Source organism: Pteropus medius, unplaced genomic scaffold, assembly GCF_902729225.1.
Source record: "Pteropus medius unplaced genomic scaffold, Ma_sr-lr_union100, whole genome shotgun sequence".
In the NCBI taxonomy this organism is placed as follows: Eukaryota; Metazoa; Chordata; class Mammalia; order Chiroptera; family Pteropodidae; genus Pteropus; species Pteropus medius.
In genome coordinates, this window is record NW_024354875.1 from 18,649,274 (window position 1) to 18,671,274 (window position 22,001).

At 35.7% G+C, this 22,001-nt stretch overlaps 1 protein-coding gene across 2 annotated transcripts in view; it reads left to right on the top strand.

Annotated features, from left to right (window-relative positions):
• Positions 1–15,633: 15,633 nt before the first annotated feature.
• Positions 15,634–22,001, top strand: part of GALNT13 (polypeptide N-acetylgalactosaminyltransferase 13) — a 451,827-nt gene continuing 445,459 nt past the window's right edge. For both annotated transcript variants that reach the window (XM_039855967.1, XM_039855968.1), the window contains exon 1: positions 15,634–16,021. The gene's annotated coding sequence lies outside the window, so the exon portion shown is untranslated. The remainder of the gene's footprint in view (positions 16,022–22,001) is intronic.

A 22,001-nucleotide genomic window follows, 5' to 3' on the forward strand; every position in this document is an offset into this window, starting at 1 on the left:
ATATATCTATATATCTACACAAAACCTTATATACCAGTGCTTATAGTACCTCTGTTTGTAAGAGCCGAAACCTAAAAATAACCCAAGTATCCATCAGTCAACAAATGGATAAACAAATATATATATGGAATACACATCAGCAAAGCAATGAAAGAGAATGAACTATTGATACATGCAACAACATTAATGAATCACAAAATAATATACTGAGTGAAATAATTTAGATAAAAATACTACATACTGTGTGATCCATTTATATAAAATTCTAGAAAACAAACAAATGTGTAGTAATATAAAGCAGAATATTAGTTGTCTAGGCATGGGTAGGGGGTAGTGTGAAGTTCATGGGGGAGTAAATCAAAAACACATGAAAAAATTTTGTAGATTGGTGAATATGTTCATTATACTTCATGGTGATAGTTTTATGACTACACATGTCAAATTCATCGAATTGTACACTTTAAATCTGTGAAGTTCATTGTTAATTATACTTCAATAAATCTATAAATGGGTAGGTATTGGAAAGAAAGAAACACAATTGTCATTATTCCAAATAACATAATTAAGAACCCAGAAAATCCAAAAGTACTCACAGAATAACTGTTAGAAATAATATATTGCTAGATACAATGTTGCTGGATATAAAATCAATATATAAAAAAAGCGATTGTGTTCCTATACATCAGAAATAATTAAAAAATAAATATATATATTACAACTTATATTATCAAATAAAGTCAAATTTCTATAAAAAATGTACTATAGAATTACAAAACCAACTTCAAATATAATTGAAAGGAAACACAATAAATGAGAGCATACAACATACTATAAAATAGGAAGGGTTCATATTTTAAAGATTCAATTATTCACAAAGTAATATATGGTTTTAACATAACTCAAACAAAACCAAGCAATTTGGAGAGGAGGAGGAGGAAATGACACAGTGATTTTAAAATTTATATAGAAATGCAAAAGGCCAGGAATAATCAGGTCAATCTTGAAGAAGAAGAAGAAAAAATGGACAACTTCCATTACTGAAATCAAAACATTATCATACTTCATTAATTTTGACAGTGATATTGCTGTGAAATAGTTCTTGCAATGGTATAGACTCCAGAAATAGTCCTATAGATAGATGAACATATAGAACTTTAGAACAGTGAGAAACAGATTTTTTCCCATAAATGATGTTTAATTGATTAAATATCCATGTGTAAAGAGTTAATCTTGACCTATACCATACATAAAAATAAATTCCAACATATTATATATTCAAGTTTCAAAAGTAAATTAGTGATGCTTCTAGAAATTAATATCAGTGAATATCTTTATGACCTAAGAGTGGGGAAAGGATTCTTAAGCAGGGCATTTAATGCACTAGACATAAAAAAGGATTGAGAAACCTTAGAACTTAATAATAAAAACAAAATAATAATCTAAATAAAAAATGGGCAAAGTAAAAACAAAAAATAGGCAAAGGACCTGAACAGATATCTCTTCCAAAGAAGATTACAAATGCCAGTAAACATATGAAAACATGCTCATCCTCATTAGCCATCAGAGATATGCAAATCAAAGCCGCAATGAGATACCACTTCACACCTACTGACTGGCTCTAATTAAAAGGACATGATAAGTAGCACTGTCAAGGATATGAGAAATCGTACCCCTCATACACTACTGGTGGGACCATAAAATGGTGCCTCTGCTTTGGAAAACAGTTTGGCAGCTCCTCAAAATGTTAAACGTGGTGGAGTCACAAGGAAAATGAAAGCACGTTTACACAAAAAGTTGTATATGAATGTTCACAGAAGCATTATTTGTAATAGCCCAAAAGTAGAAACATACTCAAATATTGAATGAATGAATGGATAAAATGAAACATATTTATATAATTGAATATTTTCAGCTTTAAAAAAGGATGAATGCTGATTCAAGAAACCACATGAATGCACCTTGAAAACATTATGCTAAATGGAAGAAGCCTGTCACAAAAGAACACATATGGTGTGATTCTCTTTACATGAAAAGTACAGAATAGGCAAATATATGGAGACAGAAAGAAGGTTTATGGTTTTCTAAGGCTGGTGAGGCCTGTTGGAAAATGAAGAGTCACAGAAAATTAATATGGGGTTTATTTTTAGGGTGATAAAAATGTTCTAGAATTTGTCCTGGTGATGGTTACACAAGTCTGTGAATATATTAAAAACTATTGTTATATTATATATGTTAAATTCACTTCAAATGGGTGAATTTTAGGGCATGTGAATTATATCTCAATGCTGGGATAGGTAAGTAGGAAGACAGATGGGTAATAGATATATAAGATTTAGATATATTAGATTTTTCTAAATAAGGAACTTCTGTACATTAAAGAATTTCCATTAAGAGCATTACAATGCAAGTCCCAGAGTGGGAAAAGTTATTTTTAATACCTGTAACCAAGAAATGTCTGATATTCAGAATCTATAGAGAACTGCAAATCAACCATACAACCTGAAGAAAAATGGACATAAGACTTAAATTGACCACTTTACAAAAGAGAGTATCTGAATGGTTCACTAAATATATGAAAATGTGCTTAATCTCACCCATCATCAGGGAAATAAATTGAAATCCAAATCAGATGTACCAGAATACATACAATTTAAAAAGAATAAAAATTCCTTGCCTAGACGAAGATGTGGAGACCCTAGAATTCCCACACCCTCTAAAAAGTAGTTTAAATTTATGTAATTACTTTGGAATCATTTTTGCAGTTTCTAATAAACTTGATATATCCTCTGATCCAGGAATTCTTCTAAGAAGGTGTGGTGAGAACTACACTACAGAAATGAGTACATGTGTTAACCAAAGCACAGCATAAAAATTTTCATACCAATATTATTTGTGATTATTGATGCCTCAAAATAAACCAAATGTTTACCAACTCTAAAGAAGATATGTAAATAATAGCAACATATAGAATATTACACTGAAAATTACCTACTTGCAACATATAGATATATTTCATAAACACAAATAGAGAAAAAGAAACCACATGCAAAAGAGTGTGTATGAGTTCTTTATAATAAATTCAAAAATAGGCGTTAGAATTTAGGATATTGGTTACCTTTGGTAAAGAGAGAAGTTGTAATTAAGGGGAAACATGATAGGGCTTCTTGAATTTTTGATATGTTACAACTGGCTTGCATCAAGTTGCAAGAGTTGATTGTTAAATTTTTGAATTTTGCAAGCTGGTTGCCATCTAGTTGGTAGCTTAAAATTGGCCATCCTGGGAGTATTTATGCCATGGAAGTTGTGTTTTTTCAAGGTGTTTTGTTTTGAGGTGAAGCAGCTACTTTTTATATATTTACTAGCATAATACTGGTAGAAGATGTGTTTACTTTGTTAAATTCACAGAGATATGCTCATGTGATTTGTGAAATTTTCTCTAATTATGTTATACTTTAAAAGACAATCTATATTTCAAAGGAGCAAGAGTAGAAGTCACTCTAATTTTAAACAAATATTCCTATAGTATTAATCAACCCAAATCCAGAAATAGCAGAGAAGGAGAGCTAAGTAGGCCGTTGTGAGAGAAGCAATAGGGCCAAAGCACTAATTGAAACATTGATTCCTTCTCCATTTTCATCATTTAGACCAAAGGTCATGATCTTTTGTTTTTCTGGATGTCAGACAGGTGATATAAAAGAATGAAGGTGGAGCTTGCATATTTAGTCACATAGTAATATTCTGCATCTTGTTTTTCCTATTTTCCTTAAAAATCACATAACTCTTCTTGATATATTTGTAACCGATGATTGAGATATTGAAACTTGGTATCAGACTGCCAAGGTTTGAATGTAGGATTTTTATTTTTAGCTATGTGATCTTGGACAAATTATATAACTAACTTCTAGTTTCCTCATTAGCAATATGGGGAAAATAATCATAGTCCATCACTTGTTCATTTAAATAAATTTATGGAATAAGAGCCATATGCCAGGTATGTTTTTTAAAGCCAGGAATATAGCAAGAAGTAAAATATACAAAGATCCATGATCTAAAGTTGCTTCTATTATAAGAGAGGGCACAGAATAAATAAGATGCATAATTAAAACCTGTATGTGGTGATAACGATGGAGGAAAGTCAACTAGGGAAGGGAGATAGGGGTATCAGTGGTGTAGTATTAAATCAGGTGGTTAGTTTTCAGTGTGAACATGACATTTAAGTTAAAATTTGAATGAAGCGAGAGAACAAGATACAACTGCCTGAGGGAAAGGCATTATAGGCAAAGGGGATGGGAAATGCCAAGACCTGAGGGACAATAATGCCAGAACTATTTGAGAAATACCAGCAGTGTCAGTATGCCTGGAGCAGAGTAAAAAAGGGTTAGAAAGTCCACCGTACAAACTCTGATTTTTACTCTGGGTGAGGTGAGGTGGTATGTAGAATTTTGAGCAGAATAGTAAAGTGATCTAACTTGTGTTTAATGGGATCAGTTCAGCTTCCTAGTTGAGAATAGATTCAAGGAAGGCAGGGAAGGAAAAAGGAGGCTGTTATAATAATCCATATGAGAAATAATAGCTGCCTAGTCCCATGAAGTAGCTCCATTTCACATTTAGCAAAGTAGGTTTAATTTTTTAGCTCTTCTAATTTTTAAGAACAGCCAGATATCAAGATATTTTTAATGAGAAAAATCGACTTTTCTAATATCGTATTAATTTCTTTTGTTTTTAAAGATGCGAAGACTCACATATACAAAATTCGTATCCACGGAATACTTACTAGAATCATTGTGTCGCTGGAATACTGCTCCTAATCCTTGTGACTGCTCTTTGTAGCTAGGTCTATTCTTCATAAACAAATGAGTTTCCAGCTTGATGAAGTTCTGGCTTGATGTCTCTCCCTCTTTATTCCATATCTTTTCATATTGGCTTTCAGTTTTCTCTCCTAAGTCTTGAAATACGATCAGTTGATTAATATATTCCTTAATAGAAGAGACATGGAAAACTGACTAGTATTCTTTTAGTATCAATATGCTATTTTTGACAATATTTTTTCTTTGATATTAATCTCAGAAAATGAGAGGTTAATAATTTACAAAAGAAATAGATGAATAAAACACTGTCCAGCTTTTACTTAACATTAAGAGAAAAAAAGCAACAACATAATTTGGTTTTGAAACATAGATAGTGGATATAAAATACAAATTGGGAATCACTTTCTAAATGTTATTGAAATATCCATCCAAATTTCTATCCAGAGAGTGCATGTTTATTTTAAAATCTAAAAATCATCACTTCTATACTTTCTAATGAAAGAATTTACAAAGGCTTACAGTAAATGCAATAATACTATTTAGTATTACTAGTCAGAATAATTAACTTAGAATTTTGTTCAAATAGTTCTGTAGGATGGTATTTCACAGATAAAAATATGATCATAATTCATATGTGTAAAATGTTCTTTTTTCTATTGGCACTGATAACAAAACCTGAATAGTTAAAAGGTAGACTTAAAAAAGTGGGAAAAACGAATCCTAGATAATACATCTCTCAGTAATGGGTAAGTAAATTGCATACAAATACATGAATTTATTCAGGGATTTTATACTTTCTTTTGAAACTCTAAATTGGACTGACAAAGGCAAAATATTGTGCTCCAATGGAAGTTATCTTTCATAAAGCTTTGTAAAGAAAGTTCTGAATTTGAAAATGTTGGAGTTATCAAAATGCTTTGAGTACTGATGAACACATCATGCTTCTATTCCTGTTTCTTCTAAAGAGCTTCCTGCATTTATTATATATTTGGCAATTTAGGATATCTCTGTACTTGCCAAAGTTAGCTAAGCAAACTTCAGGTCAGTCTAGGGATATGGGATAGAGTTACTCGCTTATTTATTCAGTGCTAAATTGGTCGAATTCTATCATCTTCTGTACGCAAAACTTTATGGAGGTTTCATTCAGTAGGTGGTTTGGGGCAAGATGATCTTCTCCATAGAGAGAAACTTTCATTATCTAATAGGAGGCCATTAAAAAGGCTGATCATAAAGTGACTTTGATAAAAAGCCAGTTTCCTTCTTGTATGCAGTGGTTATTAAGGAGAGAAGAATATAAGACTATAAGATGATCCATGCTGTTTATTGGGCCCTTATTAGATAACAAGCACTCAGTTTTACCTACTGAGATAATTAAAAATGGTTGACACAAGTAAAGCCCATGGAGCTTACATTTTAAAGTGGGAATGTGTATGCATATGTGTGCCCATGTATTGTAGTGTGTATGATGATTGAACATATGCATATATACAAATGATAGGGATAGCATTTATCTCTAGGTGCCTATTCATAGTACAAATGTTTATGCATGTTCTAAGTTCATGCCATTATTGAGTTTAGCGATTTGAGGAAGGGAAAGCAGCAAAAGATTTTCTAATATGTACCCAAATAGTATTGATAACCTTGATTCCTATTCCTAAATTATCCCCATAGCAGGGAACATGAAATCATTCTGTATTTACTTTAAGCCCAAATTATTTTTCAAAATTAACAACTATAGGATTTAAAATACAGAGAACTTGGAAATAGTATCACATGTTCAAACAAACCGAGACTCATGGACATGGACAATGGACTAGTGGTTACCAGAAGGGAGGCGGGAGGGGGAAGGAAGAGGGAGGAAATAAAAAAAAAATGTTAAAAAAAATTATGTATGTATAGTATGAAAAAAATAAATAAACTGGCATTTTTTTAAAAAAGAAATAGTATCACATATTGAGGACCTAGTGTGAGCCAAGTATGTATACTGCATCATTTAGTTCTTAAAACGTCTTTTATGGAACATAGTGTATACTTATTTTATCAACAAACTTAACTGCTTCTCAGAGAGGTACATGTCTAAGGTCACATAGCTGCTAAGTGACCAAATTAGACATTCAGTCAGTGTCTGTGTTGCTTCAGAGTCTACAAATTGTGGCCCCCTGAGTCTGAGAAGGAAGATAATGTGGATAAAAATGCACAATTTTGTATCAGTTGATAAGAGAATGAGTGTGGTTTTTATTTACTTATTTCTATTGTTTGTTTGTGATGAAAATGGAAGAAGAATCACCACTTTTGAAAAGCTCATTCTAATATAGTTAACTATCACTGTACTTTCCTTTCTCTAATGGGTGCCTAGAGGCCCTGATACTAGGTTTTATAATAATTTTAGAAAATCTAACTACGGGCAGCCTACATAGTTTGCAGATTTGTAGAGAGAAAAGCATTTTTAGTTTTCAATTTTTAACCCTTTTGAAAAATTTTTATTAATTATTGAATAATCTTCAATCAATGTAGCATGTATATGTCACATAGCATGCATAGATCCATTGTCTGTTTAATGAGTGGTAGCTATTAAGCTAACTTTCCACAATCAAGTATATTACAACAATTACAGACCTAGAAAGATAACTCCAGGCATTCACTTTATGAAAATGAATTATACTACAGTTCACAGATTCACGCACACATATGTACACATATACACACATACATACATATATACATATATAATGACCTCTTGCTCAGAGAACCAGCACAAAGATGTCAGTCAAATTGATATAACTGAAAGTCTGGAAAGTATTTTGAGAACTATTTTGTATATTCCTGGGGCAAAGATACAATTAAATACTTTAAATTCTCTTTTATTTACAAATTTGAGTAATTGGGTTTTTTAGATTTAATATTTTTAAAATTTCTAATTACAGTTTACTTACAATATTATGTTAGTTTCAGATATACAACATACGGATTAGACATTTATATAATTTACTAAGTGATCACCCTGGTAAATCTAGTACCCATCTGATACCATACATAGTTATTATAATATTATTGACTGTATTCCATATGCTGTACTTTACATCCCCATGACTATTTTGTGACTACCAATTTGTACTTCTTAATCTCTTCTCCTTTTTCACCCATCACCTAATCCCCTTTCCATCTGGCAACCCTCAAAATATTCTCTGTATCTCTGAGTTTGTTTCTCTTTTGTTTGTTCATTTATTTATTTATTTTTTTTTTAGATTCCACATATAAGTAAAATCATATGGTATTTGTCTTTCTCTGTCTGACTTATTTTACTTAACATAATATCCTCTGGTCTTATCCATGTTGTTGCAGATGGCAAGACTTCATTATTTTTTTATGGCTGAGTAATATTTCATTACATATATGTACCACTTCTTTATCTATTCATCTATTGACAGACACTTACATTGCTTCCATATCTTGGCTATTGTAAGTGATGCTGTAATGAACATATGGATGCACAGGTCCCTTCCAAGTAGTGTTTTGGGTTTCTTTGGATAAATACCCAGCAGTGGAATTACTGGGTCCTTCCTTGTCTTTTATTATGGCCTTTGTTTTAAAGTCTATTTTGTCTGGTATAAGTATTGCTACTCCAGCTTTTGTTTTGTTTTGTTTTCATTTTCATAAAATATATTTTCCCATTCCTTGACTTTCAGTCTGTATATGTCTTTCAATCAGAAGTGAGTCTCTTTTAGGCAGCATATGTAAGGGTCTTGTTTTCTTATCCATTCAGCCACCCTATGTCTTTTGATTAGAACATTTAATTCATTTATATTTAAAGTAATTATTGATATATATGTAGGTAATGCCATTTTATTATTCATTTTTTTTATCTTTTTCTTCTTAAATAAGTCTCTTTAACATTTTTTTGTAATACTGGTTTGATATTGATGAACTCCTTTAGGTTTTTCTTGTCTGGAAAGCTCTTTATCTGTCCTTCAATTCTAAATGATAACTTTGGTGGGTAGAGTACTCTTGGTTGTAGGTCCTTGCTTTTCATCACTTTGAATATTTCCTGCCCATCCCTTATGGCCTGCAAAGTTTCTTTTGAGAAATCAGGTGACTGTATTAGGGGAGCTCCCTTGTAAGTAACTAACTGTTTTTCTCTTGCTACTTTTAAGATTCTCTCTTTGTCTTTAACCTTTGGCATTTTGATTATGATGTGTCTTGGTGTAGGCCTCTTTGGATTCAACTTGTTTGAGACTGAATTTTTTGGGCTTGCATGTCTATTTCTTTTACCAGGTTAGGGAATTTTTTCTGTCATTATTTCTTCAAATAGGTTTTCAATTCCTTCCTCTCTTCGTTCTCCTTCTAGTACTCTTACGATGCAAATGTTTGTATGCTTGATGTTCTCCTAGAGGATATTTTTTCTTGTTGCTATTCTGACATATTCTAAATCTAATATGATTCTGGAAATCTTTAAGTATTAAAATTTAAAAATAGTGGCTTCAGTACATTTCTTTGTTCCTTATATCTGACTTACTCTAAGTCCATAAGACAATAATTTTTCCATTTGTACACTGATGGAGTGGAGCAATATGGTAGTTCTTTGTTAACCCAAAGATTTTGTGGTTGTTACATTTTGTATACTGGAGTTATGATAAAGCTTTAAACAACTAATTAAAACACACTGGAAAATCCTTCATTACAAGTAGGCGATATTTTAAATATAACTTTAAAATATGAAAAAAAATAAAGGTTACCTGCTTTGTATTTATTTTTTATAAGCATTCATATTCAAATTTTAAATAGAAATTATTAGATTTCTTAGATGTAAAAATAGTTCTGCCAATATAATGGAGTATTCATGAGCTTTAATAAGCAAGTGAAACATTATTGGCAGGATGATATACATATATATATTTTAGTACATATATTTAATGAGTAATGACTACATGTTATGTAGTAGACATTGTACTTAGGCCTGAGAAGCAGTGATAAAGTCCCTGACTTCCTGGCATTTACCTTCTAAGGGGTATGTCTACAAAGTATATATAAGTGAAAAACTTTTGAGGTCGTGGATGTGTAATTGCTTTCTGCTTTGAACTCTGATGATATTTGACATTTTACTTTATATTTGCCTTTTTATTTAATACAGATACAGAGAGGAAAAGTAACAGCAAAACCATATTCCTTTAAGTGAATGCCAATACTTTTCTGCATTGTCCTGCTTTCCATCTATTTACTTATCTCTGTTTATAAATGATGACTAGTAGCACTGTCTTTTACACATGTCTTTATATTTACTTATCCCTGTCTATATATGCCAAGAAATAGCATAGTCAGGCTGGCGTGGCCACATAGTTGGAGGGGAGAGACTCGTTTGTCGCTCTCCGTGGTGCTGAAAAAATTGTTGTGGGCTGGAAATGGTTGTTTCCTCTAATTCTTTGTTAGTAATGATTATCGCTGATCGAGAATTCCAAGCAAGGGAAGAAAAAGTCTAGTGGGAAAAGAAAGATATAAAAAGAGAAAGATTTATAGGAGAGGCTTAGCCATTGATTAACAGATAGTTGGACTAATTTATTTATTCAACAGAAGTTTACTGTACATGCACAGTGCTTGGAGTGAATCTACAACTTCTTCCACCCCCATTGCCATCATATTAACCTATAATTTACTCTGGTGTATCTTACTGTATGTTGGCGAAAACAGACGTCAATCGCACAAATATAGAAAAACGTAAATTTTCAACCCTGTTAGGTGCTAAGAAGAATACAGGGCTTTTTCGATCATGAGATAAACTACAGCAGATATGAGCTTGGTCAAAAATTAATTATACTTTTAAAATTATTAAAATATTGTAAAAATAGTATTTTTAATATCTACTGAATTGTATAAGACTTCTAAATAAAATCTTAAAAAAAAATTTCAATGAGATCTTCCCTCCATAAACACAACCTTTAATAACAGATTTTATACTGAAATAGCTGTATTTGCTGTAGGAGCTAAGCACTGGGGCAGAATAGACATTTTAAATGATAATGTAATAGTGATCATCAAGGGTGAGAAAATTTTTGCATGTATGTGATAAAGATCTTAAACATTTGCTTTTATGACCAAATATTTATATCAGTTGAAATGGTATTTAAAATATATCATTTCTACTTTTCTTTCACTAATAGTTGATATTTTGAATTTTTGTGGGTATAGATTTCAAATCTATTCAAAAATTTTATCAGAAATTGTGAAATAATTATAAAGCTTATATTTAAAGAATTCCCAAACATTGTTAGAACAGCCAATCTGCAGCTGCCATAGCTACAACTAAAATAGCAAATCAGCAGCATATAGAACAGAATTATCTTATATTTATGTTGTTAAACTTTGGGTTATCTACTAGGTCTATGCTCACTAGAAGTTCCTGCCCAACCTCCTTGCTCTCCCATCTGCAATGAGCTACACTTTTAACTGCAATGTACTTTGTATTCTGAAAAAAATCCTAAAACCATTTCATGAGCCTTTGACAGTGGCCTACAGCTTAATGCTTAAGTAAATGTCCAGAAGTAGACACCTCCTTATCAATTCCACCTTCAGGGAGAATGGGACATACTCTCAGAACTCCACTTGCTCAGGCCATTCTCCAAGGAGCCCTGAATAAGCTTTTTATGATTAGAGACTACCTGGCTATGTACTATGGCTACTTGAGGTCACTCTCCTTGGCCACTACTGATGGGTAAGATGATTAGTATAACATATGAACATTTTGTAGCACACTAGTTGGAAAACTCAGCTCTCAGCCTGTTTCAATGTTCTGAGAATTTATTTTCACCTGATAAGTACATATTTGTTTATTGGTTTAGGACATATCATGCTAAAATGTAGCATTCGTGAAAGCATAGAATTGTCTTTTTGCTCACTGTTGTATTCCCAGTGTGTGATGCAAGCACTTAGTATGTATTCACTGGATGAAGGACTAGACTCTAAGTTCCATGAAGCTGTCTTTATTTCCTTTTTTGTTCTGTCCCAGTTCTTAGTTCATTGTAGGCATTAAGGAGGTAAACAGGGTCCAGATTATAAAAATTCTTGTAAGGTTTATTAGGGATTTTAGACTATTTCCTAAAAGCAGTGAGAATCCACTGAGGTATTATAATTGTTAACAAATATTATTGGATTTTCATTTTGGAAAATGGGGTTATTGCTTTCTATTTCTCTTAATAATAGTATCTCCATTCTCCTATTCATCCAATATTAAACTCTCAAAATTATATAACACTTTTTACTTCTCTTTTGTTCCTAATGATTTGCCAAAACTAGCCAATTTAATATGAGCAATCTCTCTCTCTCTCTCTCTCTCTCTCTATCTCTCTCTCTCTCTATATATATCATCCATCCATCATCCATCCATCCATCCATCTATCCATCCATCCATCCATCCATCCTTTCATCCATTCATTTATCTATCCATCATCTATCTATCTAGAAATATCACCCCTTTTTCATTTTAATTTAGACTTTTGGTTAACTAGGTAAATTGTACCTGCTTAACTCATATCCCTGTCTTTAGTATATCTCCTAAATCGCTCTGTGCTATATAGCTGATTAGTTGTAAAGTGTTGGTCATCCCATTTATCTAAACAAATACTTGAATAACTAACTCCTTGCTAATTAAAGATAAATTCCTAGCTTTCTATTTGAAAAAAAAATACAATATAAATTTTTATTAATTTCAACACTCATCTGCATAAATTGTTGCACTTAATCTACTTCTAAGATAAGCAAAGATTGTTTCTCTTCTCATTTAAAAAAATAAATTCAAGTGTATAAAATGTTGCAAAATTACTACAAGAAAGTTCCATATAGCCTTCACTCAAATTTACCAACCATTAAAAGTTTTTCAAATTTCCTTTATCATTCTCTCTATGGATATTTCAGAACCCCAATATATTTCATTAGAGTAATCACAGTAAAATTATCAAAATTAGGACATTTAATATTGATACAAAAGTAATTGGAATTTAACTTAAATAAAATGCCCATGGAACATATATTACAGGCTTTATTCATATTTAACCAATTGTCCCAATAATGTCCATTATAGATATTTTTTCAGTCCAGTATCCCATTTTGGATTACACATTGCATTTAATAGTCATGTCTCTTTAATAACCTCTTGTTTGGAACAGTTCCTCAGCCTTTATTTGACTTTCATCAGAGTAATGCTTTTGAAAAATATAGAGAAGATATTTTGTGGTGTTTCCCTCAATTTAAATTTGTCTTTTGCTTCCTCATGATTATAGTCAATTATGCATATTTTTTGGCCTAGGCTATTAAATGAATTATATCATATACTGCTTAGTGCATTACATCATGAGGCCTGTGGTGTCACCTGGTCCCATTATTAGTGATTTTAACCTTGATCGGTGGTTAAAATAATGTTTATCAGATTTATTCACTACAAGGAATTTTTTTATTTTTTGGTAATTAAGAAGAATGTATGGTAGGTTACAAAAACAGTCCTAAGTGGTTCCCATTTGTGTGTGTATTCTTCTCTGCAATATGATTTTTCAGTTTCTCCCGTAAAGACATGGAGTATATTACTCCACCTTTGAATATGAGCTTGGCCATGTAACTTCTTTGGGCTAATGGGACAATGGCAAATATATATCAACAGAACCTTGAAAAGTGCTCTAAACTGAAACTTGTACTCTATTGTTGCTTTTTGGAATCATGCAACTACCACTACACAGGAAGACAAGGCTAGCCGGCTAAAGGATGATAGATCAGATTGAACAAAGATGAGCCATCCCTGCTGAGCCCCGTCCCTAATCAGCTTGCCAACAAGCAGTGAAGCCATCCATCCTAGACCATCCAGCCCAGACTAAGCCAGCCAGAGCAGAAAATCACCCAGACAACCTACAGAATCTTGAGAAATTATAGATGTTTATTGTTTTAAGCCATTGAGTTTTGGAATAGTGTGTTATAAAGCAAAAGCTAATAATTCCAAGGGAGACACTTTGGGATGATGTTATTGTATTATTACATATATAACTTTTACCAATTAGATTTATGATTCTTGCTTAGTTAATTATTACTACAAAGACTGCAAAATGATATCACTACACGTTTTAGAAACGAAGAGTATAAAGATGAGGGATTATACATCTTCAAAGAATATATGTGTACTTACTGGCTCTGCCAGCATCAGAACCCAAAATTTTTACCTGCTTTCCCATAGCTTTTCTCAGTTTGACATACAGAGGTCTGATGGCAGAACTGGAACTCACAAGAAAGAGCAATAGAGAGAAATTGCAGTGTCCCTGGTGTTATGAGTGGCACCCTGTGTCCTCACACATGCATGGAAGCACCTCTGGCAGGTGCTCCATAATTGATAATGGGAAGGGGTGACAAAATGGGCAATGTAGGAAGAGACATTAAATATAGTTATACCAATTTAGATAATAATTGATTCATAAATAGATAATAAGGATAACATCTTTAAGAATTGCCTTTCATGAGTATAATAAAGTATCTCATTGACATACTACATTATAATTAATATAGATTTGTACAATGTGACTCTTAATATTTTTGAAGTAGCTATTATATCCTCCCCAGTTTTGCCAAATAAACTATGAAGGAGCTAAGACGGGTGAAGTGACAATGTGAGAGGAGAAAAACACTCTTATTTCACTCTTTCTTACAAATAGGAAAACTGAGAATGAAGAAAGCCAAGGACCAAAAATAATCGAGAACAAACAATGAATAAATGGCAAAGCAAGGACTTGAATTCAGCAATCCCAATTTCCTAGAAGAGTCTTTCCCACAGGGCAGTGCGGGGGGCAGGGGCCTGGGGGAAGGGCGTCAGGTCCTAAGTCTTCAGATTCTAATAATATCTGAGTCTTAAGTCTGTGCCTTGTGCCAAGCACTGTTCTAAAATCCTTACATATATTTTAACTCATTTAGTGCCACAGCCTTTTTGCTACACTACACATTCACTCAGAGATAACTGCCCAGTAACTTTACTTTAAATGCAAGCATTCAATTGCCTTCCCAAGGTTGCATATATCTTTTACACTGGCAGTGTGTGTGTGTGTGTGTGTCAGACCATACCTCCTGAGGACGTTGAAAGGAATTCAAGATCTCTTAAAAAAAAAAAAAAGCACAAGGGAAGTGCTTGCATTCCCAATTCTCTGAAGTGAGTTTGTGAGCTCTCTTTGTTGCCAGCAGAACCCCGCCTGAGATCCCTGGCAGAACTTGTATGAGCCTTAAATGGTTTGAAACCAAAAGCTCTTGCATGTCCTTTCTACTTCCAGAGCACCCAAGCCTCAAGTTCCCCTGCTTATCCTCTCCACTGGAGAGCAGACAGCAGGAGTCAAACATACAGGCTATCCTGAGGGCAGCTTGGACGCCCTAGCATTCCACCACAGAGGCTCACTACAAATTTACTCTCTTAACACGAGGGTGTATGAAACTGGCTTTTTTCTTTTGATGGTGGGGACCCCTAGACTCTCCCAGAGGTCATGAGAGTTCGAGGGAGGAGAAGCCAACCACACACTGTGCTTTTCAGGCATTGCCTGTGCACCAGTGGCATCATACAGGACACGTGTGTACATTGCTCCATGCAGGCTCCTGAACAGCTAGAGGCATCTCTGTGCTACAGCACTTATTAGGAGGAGCAGGAGGAGCAGGGAAGAGGAAGGGAAGGGAGTGGAGGTGGGGTGCTGGTGCAATAATGATACTAGCCCTGTGACAGGCCTCCAGGCTGGGGCTACGGGAGGGGGAGGGACCGCGCGAGGAGGAGGGGCTGGGAGGGAGCGGGCTGGGGTGGGAGGGGGCGGGGGCCGGGGGCCGAAGTGACCAGGCGGCGGCGGCGGCAGCTCTGCTGAGGTGACAATGTGCTAGGAGCCCTCTCTCGGTCTCCTGCGCTTCCTCGGCCTGGGCGCCTGCTCTCGCCGCGCTCACGGAGCCCTGCCGCCCGCCGCTGCGCTATGAGGGCGCCTCTCTGGGGCTGGCTGAGGCCGGAACCGGCTCGCTCTTCTCCCGGGGAAGTGTGAAGAGAGAGGCGAGGGCGGGAGCTGGGCTGAGTGCGGCGCTCGCGGGCCAGCGCGGGTTCCAGGTGAGCGCGGGCTCGGCGCGCCCGGCTGTCGGAGCGGCGGGCCAGAGTCTGCCCGGCTGGGTCGGAGGCTGGATTCCGTGCGTGGACCGCCGTTCCCTCTTCGCGGGATCCTGGGCCACGACAGCAGGTCTCCGTCTCTCTCTATTGCTCCCCCTGTCTTCTTTGTAATTGTCTGGAGCGAGTCCCCACTGGGCGGCCAGAGTGCCGGGTGGGCACCGCAAAGTCCTGCAGCGCGTGACAGAGCGCAGAGCTCAGTACCCCGAACCAGTCCCGGGGCAGGAGCTCTGGCGGATCCGGTGAGGGCCCTCCCGGGAGCTCGGAGCGCGCTCGCCTGCCGCTGCAGGTACGGAGAGAGGACCGCGAGGCGCGGAACTTTGTGCCGCCGCCCGCCCTCTACCCTGCATTCTCCGCTACGCCGCCGAGCTGGGGGCGCTGGCCACCCTCAGTGCCTCGGTGACGCTCGGCGGTGGGGCGGCTCGGCCTTTCCACCCCGGCAACTTTCTCCCACCAACCGCGGGCCACCCGGGGCTACGGTGCGCTGGCGTTTCTGCACGGCCCGACACTGGGGACGTTTTGGGTCTTGGATGTCTTCCTCGACGGTTGCCTTCCTCTTTCTGCCTCCGTTTGACTCTGAGTGCTCCTCTGCCTCACTCTCTTTGTATGTCTTTCTGTCTCTGACTCAGTTTCTTTCTCTGTCTCCCCAACCCTTCTGTGTGTTTCTGTTTCTCTTTCATTCTTTCTCCCTTTCTTGGGATGCCTCTGTGTCCCTGTTATACTCTGTCCCTTCCGCTGGTCTTGCAGTATTGTCCCCATTTCTGCCTTTCGCTGCCTATTTCGATCTCTCTCTTTCATCTCTCCTGCCTCGTCCTCCCGAACACCAGCTCCCAGATCCCGAGGCGCCCTGGCCGGGGGAGCACGCCCTGGCCCATCTTCTGTACACATCCAGGTACAGAGACCTTTCTGCGGGGAGCCAGAGGGGATGCAGGGATGGATGCAGCTTGCCCTTGTCTGGGCTGTGGGGTCGAGGGGCTGAATGTGGGGTGCGAGGGCCAGCCTCCCCTCCCGGGGTCCGAAGGCTCTGCGCTTCTGCTAACCCGAGCGCAGGCGGCTGCTGGTTTGGACTGCGAAAGCTGCGGGTGCCCCTCCCCTTACCACGTTCCTTGGCTACGATCAGTTGAATTTCCAGGTGGAGAGTCTACATCTCCAGCCTTTACTAGGAACCACAGAAGAGACAGTGGGCAGACAAACACAGAAGCTAAGAGATCCAGGGAAAACTAATCTCGAAAGGGTGAGAGATTTCGTGAGGCAAAGGTGTTACTAGCGGAGGAGAGGGTACTGTGTGCTTTAAACTGCCATAGCGTTCAATCCTTGAGCGGTTTCCTTGGGGAAGATCGCGATCACTCTTCCCAGGGCTAGAGACTGGCTACCTCAGCCCCTTGAAATTCCGTGTTTCCTTGGGGCCCCCAGATCTTTAGCTTTATATGAAGGCTGCCTTTGCTCAAGGGTGCTACCCTCTCGTGTGTATTTGTGTGTGTGTGTGTGTATGTGTGTGTGTGTGTTCATGCCCTCTAGTGTTAAAGAAACCTGATGGTTTGAGAATATTGAAAAGTAAGATCATCCTTTTAGTGACTTAGTTTGGACCTCTTACCTTTCCAGATAATTTTCTTTTACCCATCCTTTCCTTTCTTCTTCTTGACTTTTGCATGCGTTACTGATCTTTCCTTTCCCCTGATCTCTACAAACTCCTCCTCTCCTGCAAAATTAGAATCTTAATATTGAAAGCCTGTTTGAGTGATTTCAGAGATGGATAGATTTGGAAAATTTTCATAGGCAAAGACTGGCTTCGAACGTAAGAAATATGCGTCTCTCCACATTGTTTGCCACAAATCAGGATTTCACATCTCTGTCTGATGCCCCTGCCCACCTTCAACTCCTCTGAGAATATTCCCTGGCTGCTCCTGCTTGTTTAAATAAATGCTTTTAATTCACCATTTCTGTGATGTTCATTTCAGGGCTTAAGAGGCACTGTGTCTCAGATCAGGTTTGGGAGGAAGAAAAGAAAGCTTTTTCAAAGGCAATACAGCACTGCTGGTGTACATTAATTCTGTATCCCAGAGTCCAGAATGGAACCGAGTATGTCTCAGATATGTAGACCCTAGCACAATGTGAGAAAATTAGTAAATGCTTAATAAAAACTTGATTGATTAGCATGCATTAATTATAGGCTTTGAAGTCACCCAGCTATGCTATGGGCCTATATTTACAAGAAGTTGAATTCCGCTTCCCTTTTTTCCCTGCTTCATTTAGTCTTTTATGAATGGGTATAGAGGACTAATAGAAGGGATGTTGAAACATGAGTCCTCTGTGACTTTTTAGCTCATCACTGCTTGAATTTGCCCCTCTCTGCAAGTCTTTAGCTTGACTGATGTTCTTTAATAGTTCCTGTAGAATCGAAGAAATGAGTTTAGAGGCTCAAATGGATGGCATCTCTCAACCTTCCTACTTTAAAGTAAACTGGGATATGACATCATTTTTGGGTGAATACTTCTGTGTGGTTTTTAAGAAGTGAAAAGTTCTCTTTTAATAAAAGAACAGGAGTATCAGCTTAAAATATTTGGGGGCTATAAATTGATCTGCAAACTGAATCACTTACCTTAAATAATTTATAAGTGTCCTTACTGCTTCAAATACATGAGAGGCATGATACTACTTGTATATGTGCATTTGCCAAAGTACTTGGAAATGCCGTGCCTCCTGGTACAGGGAACTAGTAGGAACCCATGGACTGCAATATTGCTTTTACGATGATTTGGTAGTCACCTCTTAAAACAGTTGAGTATTGTTCAGGGTCATGTTCAAGGCAATTTTGCTTTAAAAATGTTACTTACAAATCACCTGATACTCTTTCCAAATTTTTTTTTGTATTTAAAAATAGCAAAGACTACTGAAGGTGAAATTCTGATATTGTTTGAGATCTGATTTCTTACTGATAAGAATTTTGAGACACATTTAACTTTCTAACTTAATGTGTATTAATTTCAGGTTTTGTCAGAGTGAAATACAATGTTTCCATTTTGCCAACTTGATTTTTAAAAGCAGTAGTCGTAACAGGAACATTTCCATGTAATAGAGAGATTGTTCAGCTTTTTAAAACTTTGGCATTTTAGGAAGAGGGTGAGAGAACAAGCAAGTGAGAATTTTTATTCTTTTTGGTTAGGCAAATAAAGAGAACATTGGTGTTTCTGAATAACGAGAAAAGTAAGTGACTGAGAATAAAGTATTAACACAGTTTCACCATGTGCAATAGATAACAACACTGCATGTCTCTGATGTGTTCATTGTGCTTTAAGAAAATGAACAGTTATTATAGTTTTGTTCTTTAATTTGCCTTTTAGGCATCTTATTCTCAAGTGGCACCTCTTGCAATAAACAACAAATTTTGACTAACTTTTACTACATCACCTTCTTGGGTTTGTGTCTCTTTTAGTAATAGGAACGTAGATATAAATTAATAAGATCTAACAGATCCTGCTTTGACGTTTTAGTGACTACATGCCTAGTTATTAAAAAATTTTAATTGGGCTTTTGTTCTAAATCCTTCCTTTTACTCTTGTCAGAATAAACACATGAAATATCAAACCAAGAGATAAATATATGGCTCATATTGACTCTGACAATCTATTAGGTGACATTTCTTAATATCACCTCCCCACACATATACATTAAGCATATATTTGAACACATAAATCACATTTAAAAATTTAACATCGTCCGCTTTAATAAACCATTTATCATTTTACCAGATTAGACTTCTATTTACAATTTCTATCTTAAAGCACATTGTTTAATTAAGGACTCCTGCTATTCAATTACAGGCATATGTGTTTCTAAAGAGTCAAGCTTTTCATTGTGAGATTTAATACTTAGAGAATTTAAAGAAATTTGTTAAAATGAATACACACATTAATTCAGTTGTAGTTGGTCATCCATTTGGGGCATTATAAGCAGTTTTCTTTGAGAGCAAAATATAAATCAAACAGATTTTATACATTTGATACTTATTTCTCCTTGATTCAGATTTAGACCTCTGTGAATGTTTTCAGTGTAGTATATTTATAATAAAATATTTAATTGGTATTAGCTTGACTACCAAGAAATAATTAAAAGTGGCTGAAGACATCTGTGTCATTAACATATGACCAAGAGTTCCTTGTAAGTGCATTAGCTAAAATTCATTTGTAGCTATGAGTTTCCAATTTTATTTTCTTGCTATGTCTCAGGACCTATTTAAGCTAAAATTCTTAATTTTCAAAAGTCCTTACTACAGATTATTAAGAGATTGCTGAGACCTAGTGTTTAAAATGTAAGTTAAAGTAGGGAGACATGCCTTTTCTCTAAGGGCCCAACTTCAGTCAAATGCCCACATAACTATTATGGTCCTCATAAACTGTTAGTTTCTTATTGTTCATCCTACTATAATCGTCCAACCTGTACAATAGACCTACAGCAAGATGCGAAATATCAGTTTTTAAAAATTGTTCCATATTAATAGTTAATCCTTCCAATGTAACTTGAAAGGGATATAGGGAAAGTAGTGACTATTCCATCATAAATATGAACATATTTGTGATCATATTTTCTGTTATGTGACAAAATTAAACATATTGTTCATATTAAATATTCAGACTTGTATTTTCTCAGAAGCGCTTATTGTTAAGATAGATGGGAACTGTCCAAGATTTATCAGGGTTTTCACATGATGTGGAATTAATTGGGGCTCTGCATTAAACTACATTGAATTGTCACTTAAATCTTACTTAAGCTCTTGTGAAACATTATAGAGAAGAGGGTGATTAAACTGTTGGTTGGTACTTTGGTGAACATAATATGTGTGCTGAGTAGCCTCTGTAAACAGAAAGGATGTAAAGCACGGTCTATGTATTCAAAATCATCCAAATTATACTTCAGAGATAGTAGTAAATGTCAACTTACTCTCTAACCTAATGTTAATTGCCTTGATATTATGAATACAACACCTCTTTTTTGTTAAAAAATGGATTTTCACATATGGGAAGAATTATCTTCTTGTAGGCCAGAAGCATGATAACTGACTTAATTTCTTCTTGAGATTTTTATTATTATAATTAGTTTCAGATGGAGAGGTTGAGATTTACATAACTATCAAAGTCCCTATGCAATAATGCCATTAGTCTAATGAAAGAAAAATGGGACAAAATACTCAGAAGCAAATATATGTGACAGTACAGCTATTTCAGTTTATTTATGAAGGAGTTAACAATGGTTAATATAGTTACAAATTCACAAAATGACTAAATTTTATTGAGTATTTACTTTGTACTTGTACTGTGCGTAAATGAACATCTAATAGGTCTTGCCACATTTTATCATTTTATCCTTATAACTGTAGGTGTAGTAAGTAGTGTTGCTATCTCTATTGTATAAATGAGGACTCACTTGCTCAAAATCAACAGCTAATGTGTAGTAGGGCCAAGAATCACACCAGCTCTCTCTGTGTCTTAAGCCAATGCTTCAGTAGTTTTCAATCTGATGTTTTTACTAATAAAATTTTTAAAAAAAATGACCCCAACTTCCACGTGAACATTTTCTTTTGCATAGTAAGAATGATTTACAAAGTTTACTTATATCACTATCATTTTATAAAAGAGTGGACATTTTAACATGAACTAAGATGGGAGAACAGAATCTCAAAATATAGTTCTTAAAATAAAATAAATTTAGCTTCCTGTAAATTTTTTTTCACTGCAGTTATTTTTCTAATTTAACAAAGACTGATGAAAATTTCATCACAGTCTGGTAATTTATTTTACTACATTTTGTAAACTGTGCTTGGGAACCCTTCTTAGTCTGAACCACTATAATATTTTGCTCACCCCATGGACCTCCTGCACCCACACAGCATAGGGCAGCAGAGTCATCGTATTCATCACTGAATGACACACAGCCCATATAGCTATTCTATTCTCTTTCTAGTTGCAAGTCAGGACAATTAATTTGGAAAGATGCTAGCTAGCAATTGCTCTAACCTCAGTTTACTGTTTTAATGTTTGTTGAAATTTTAGTGGATT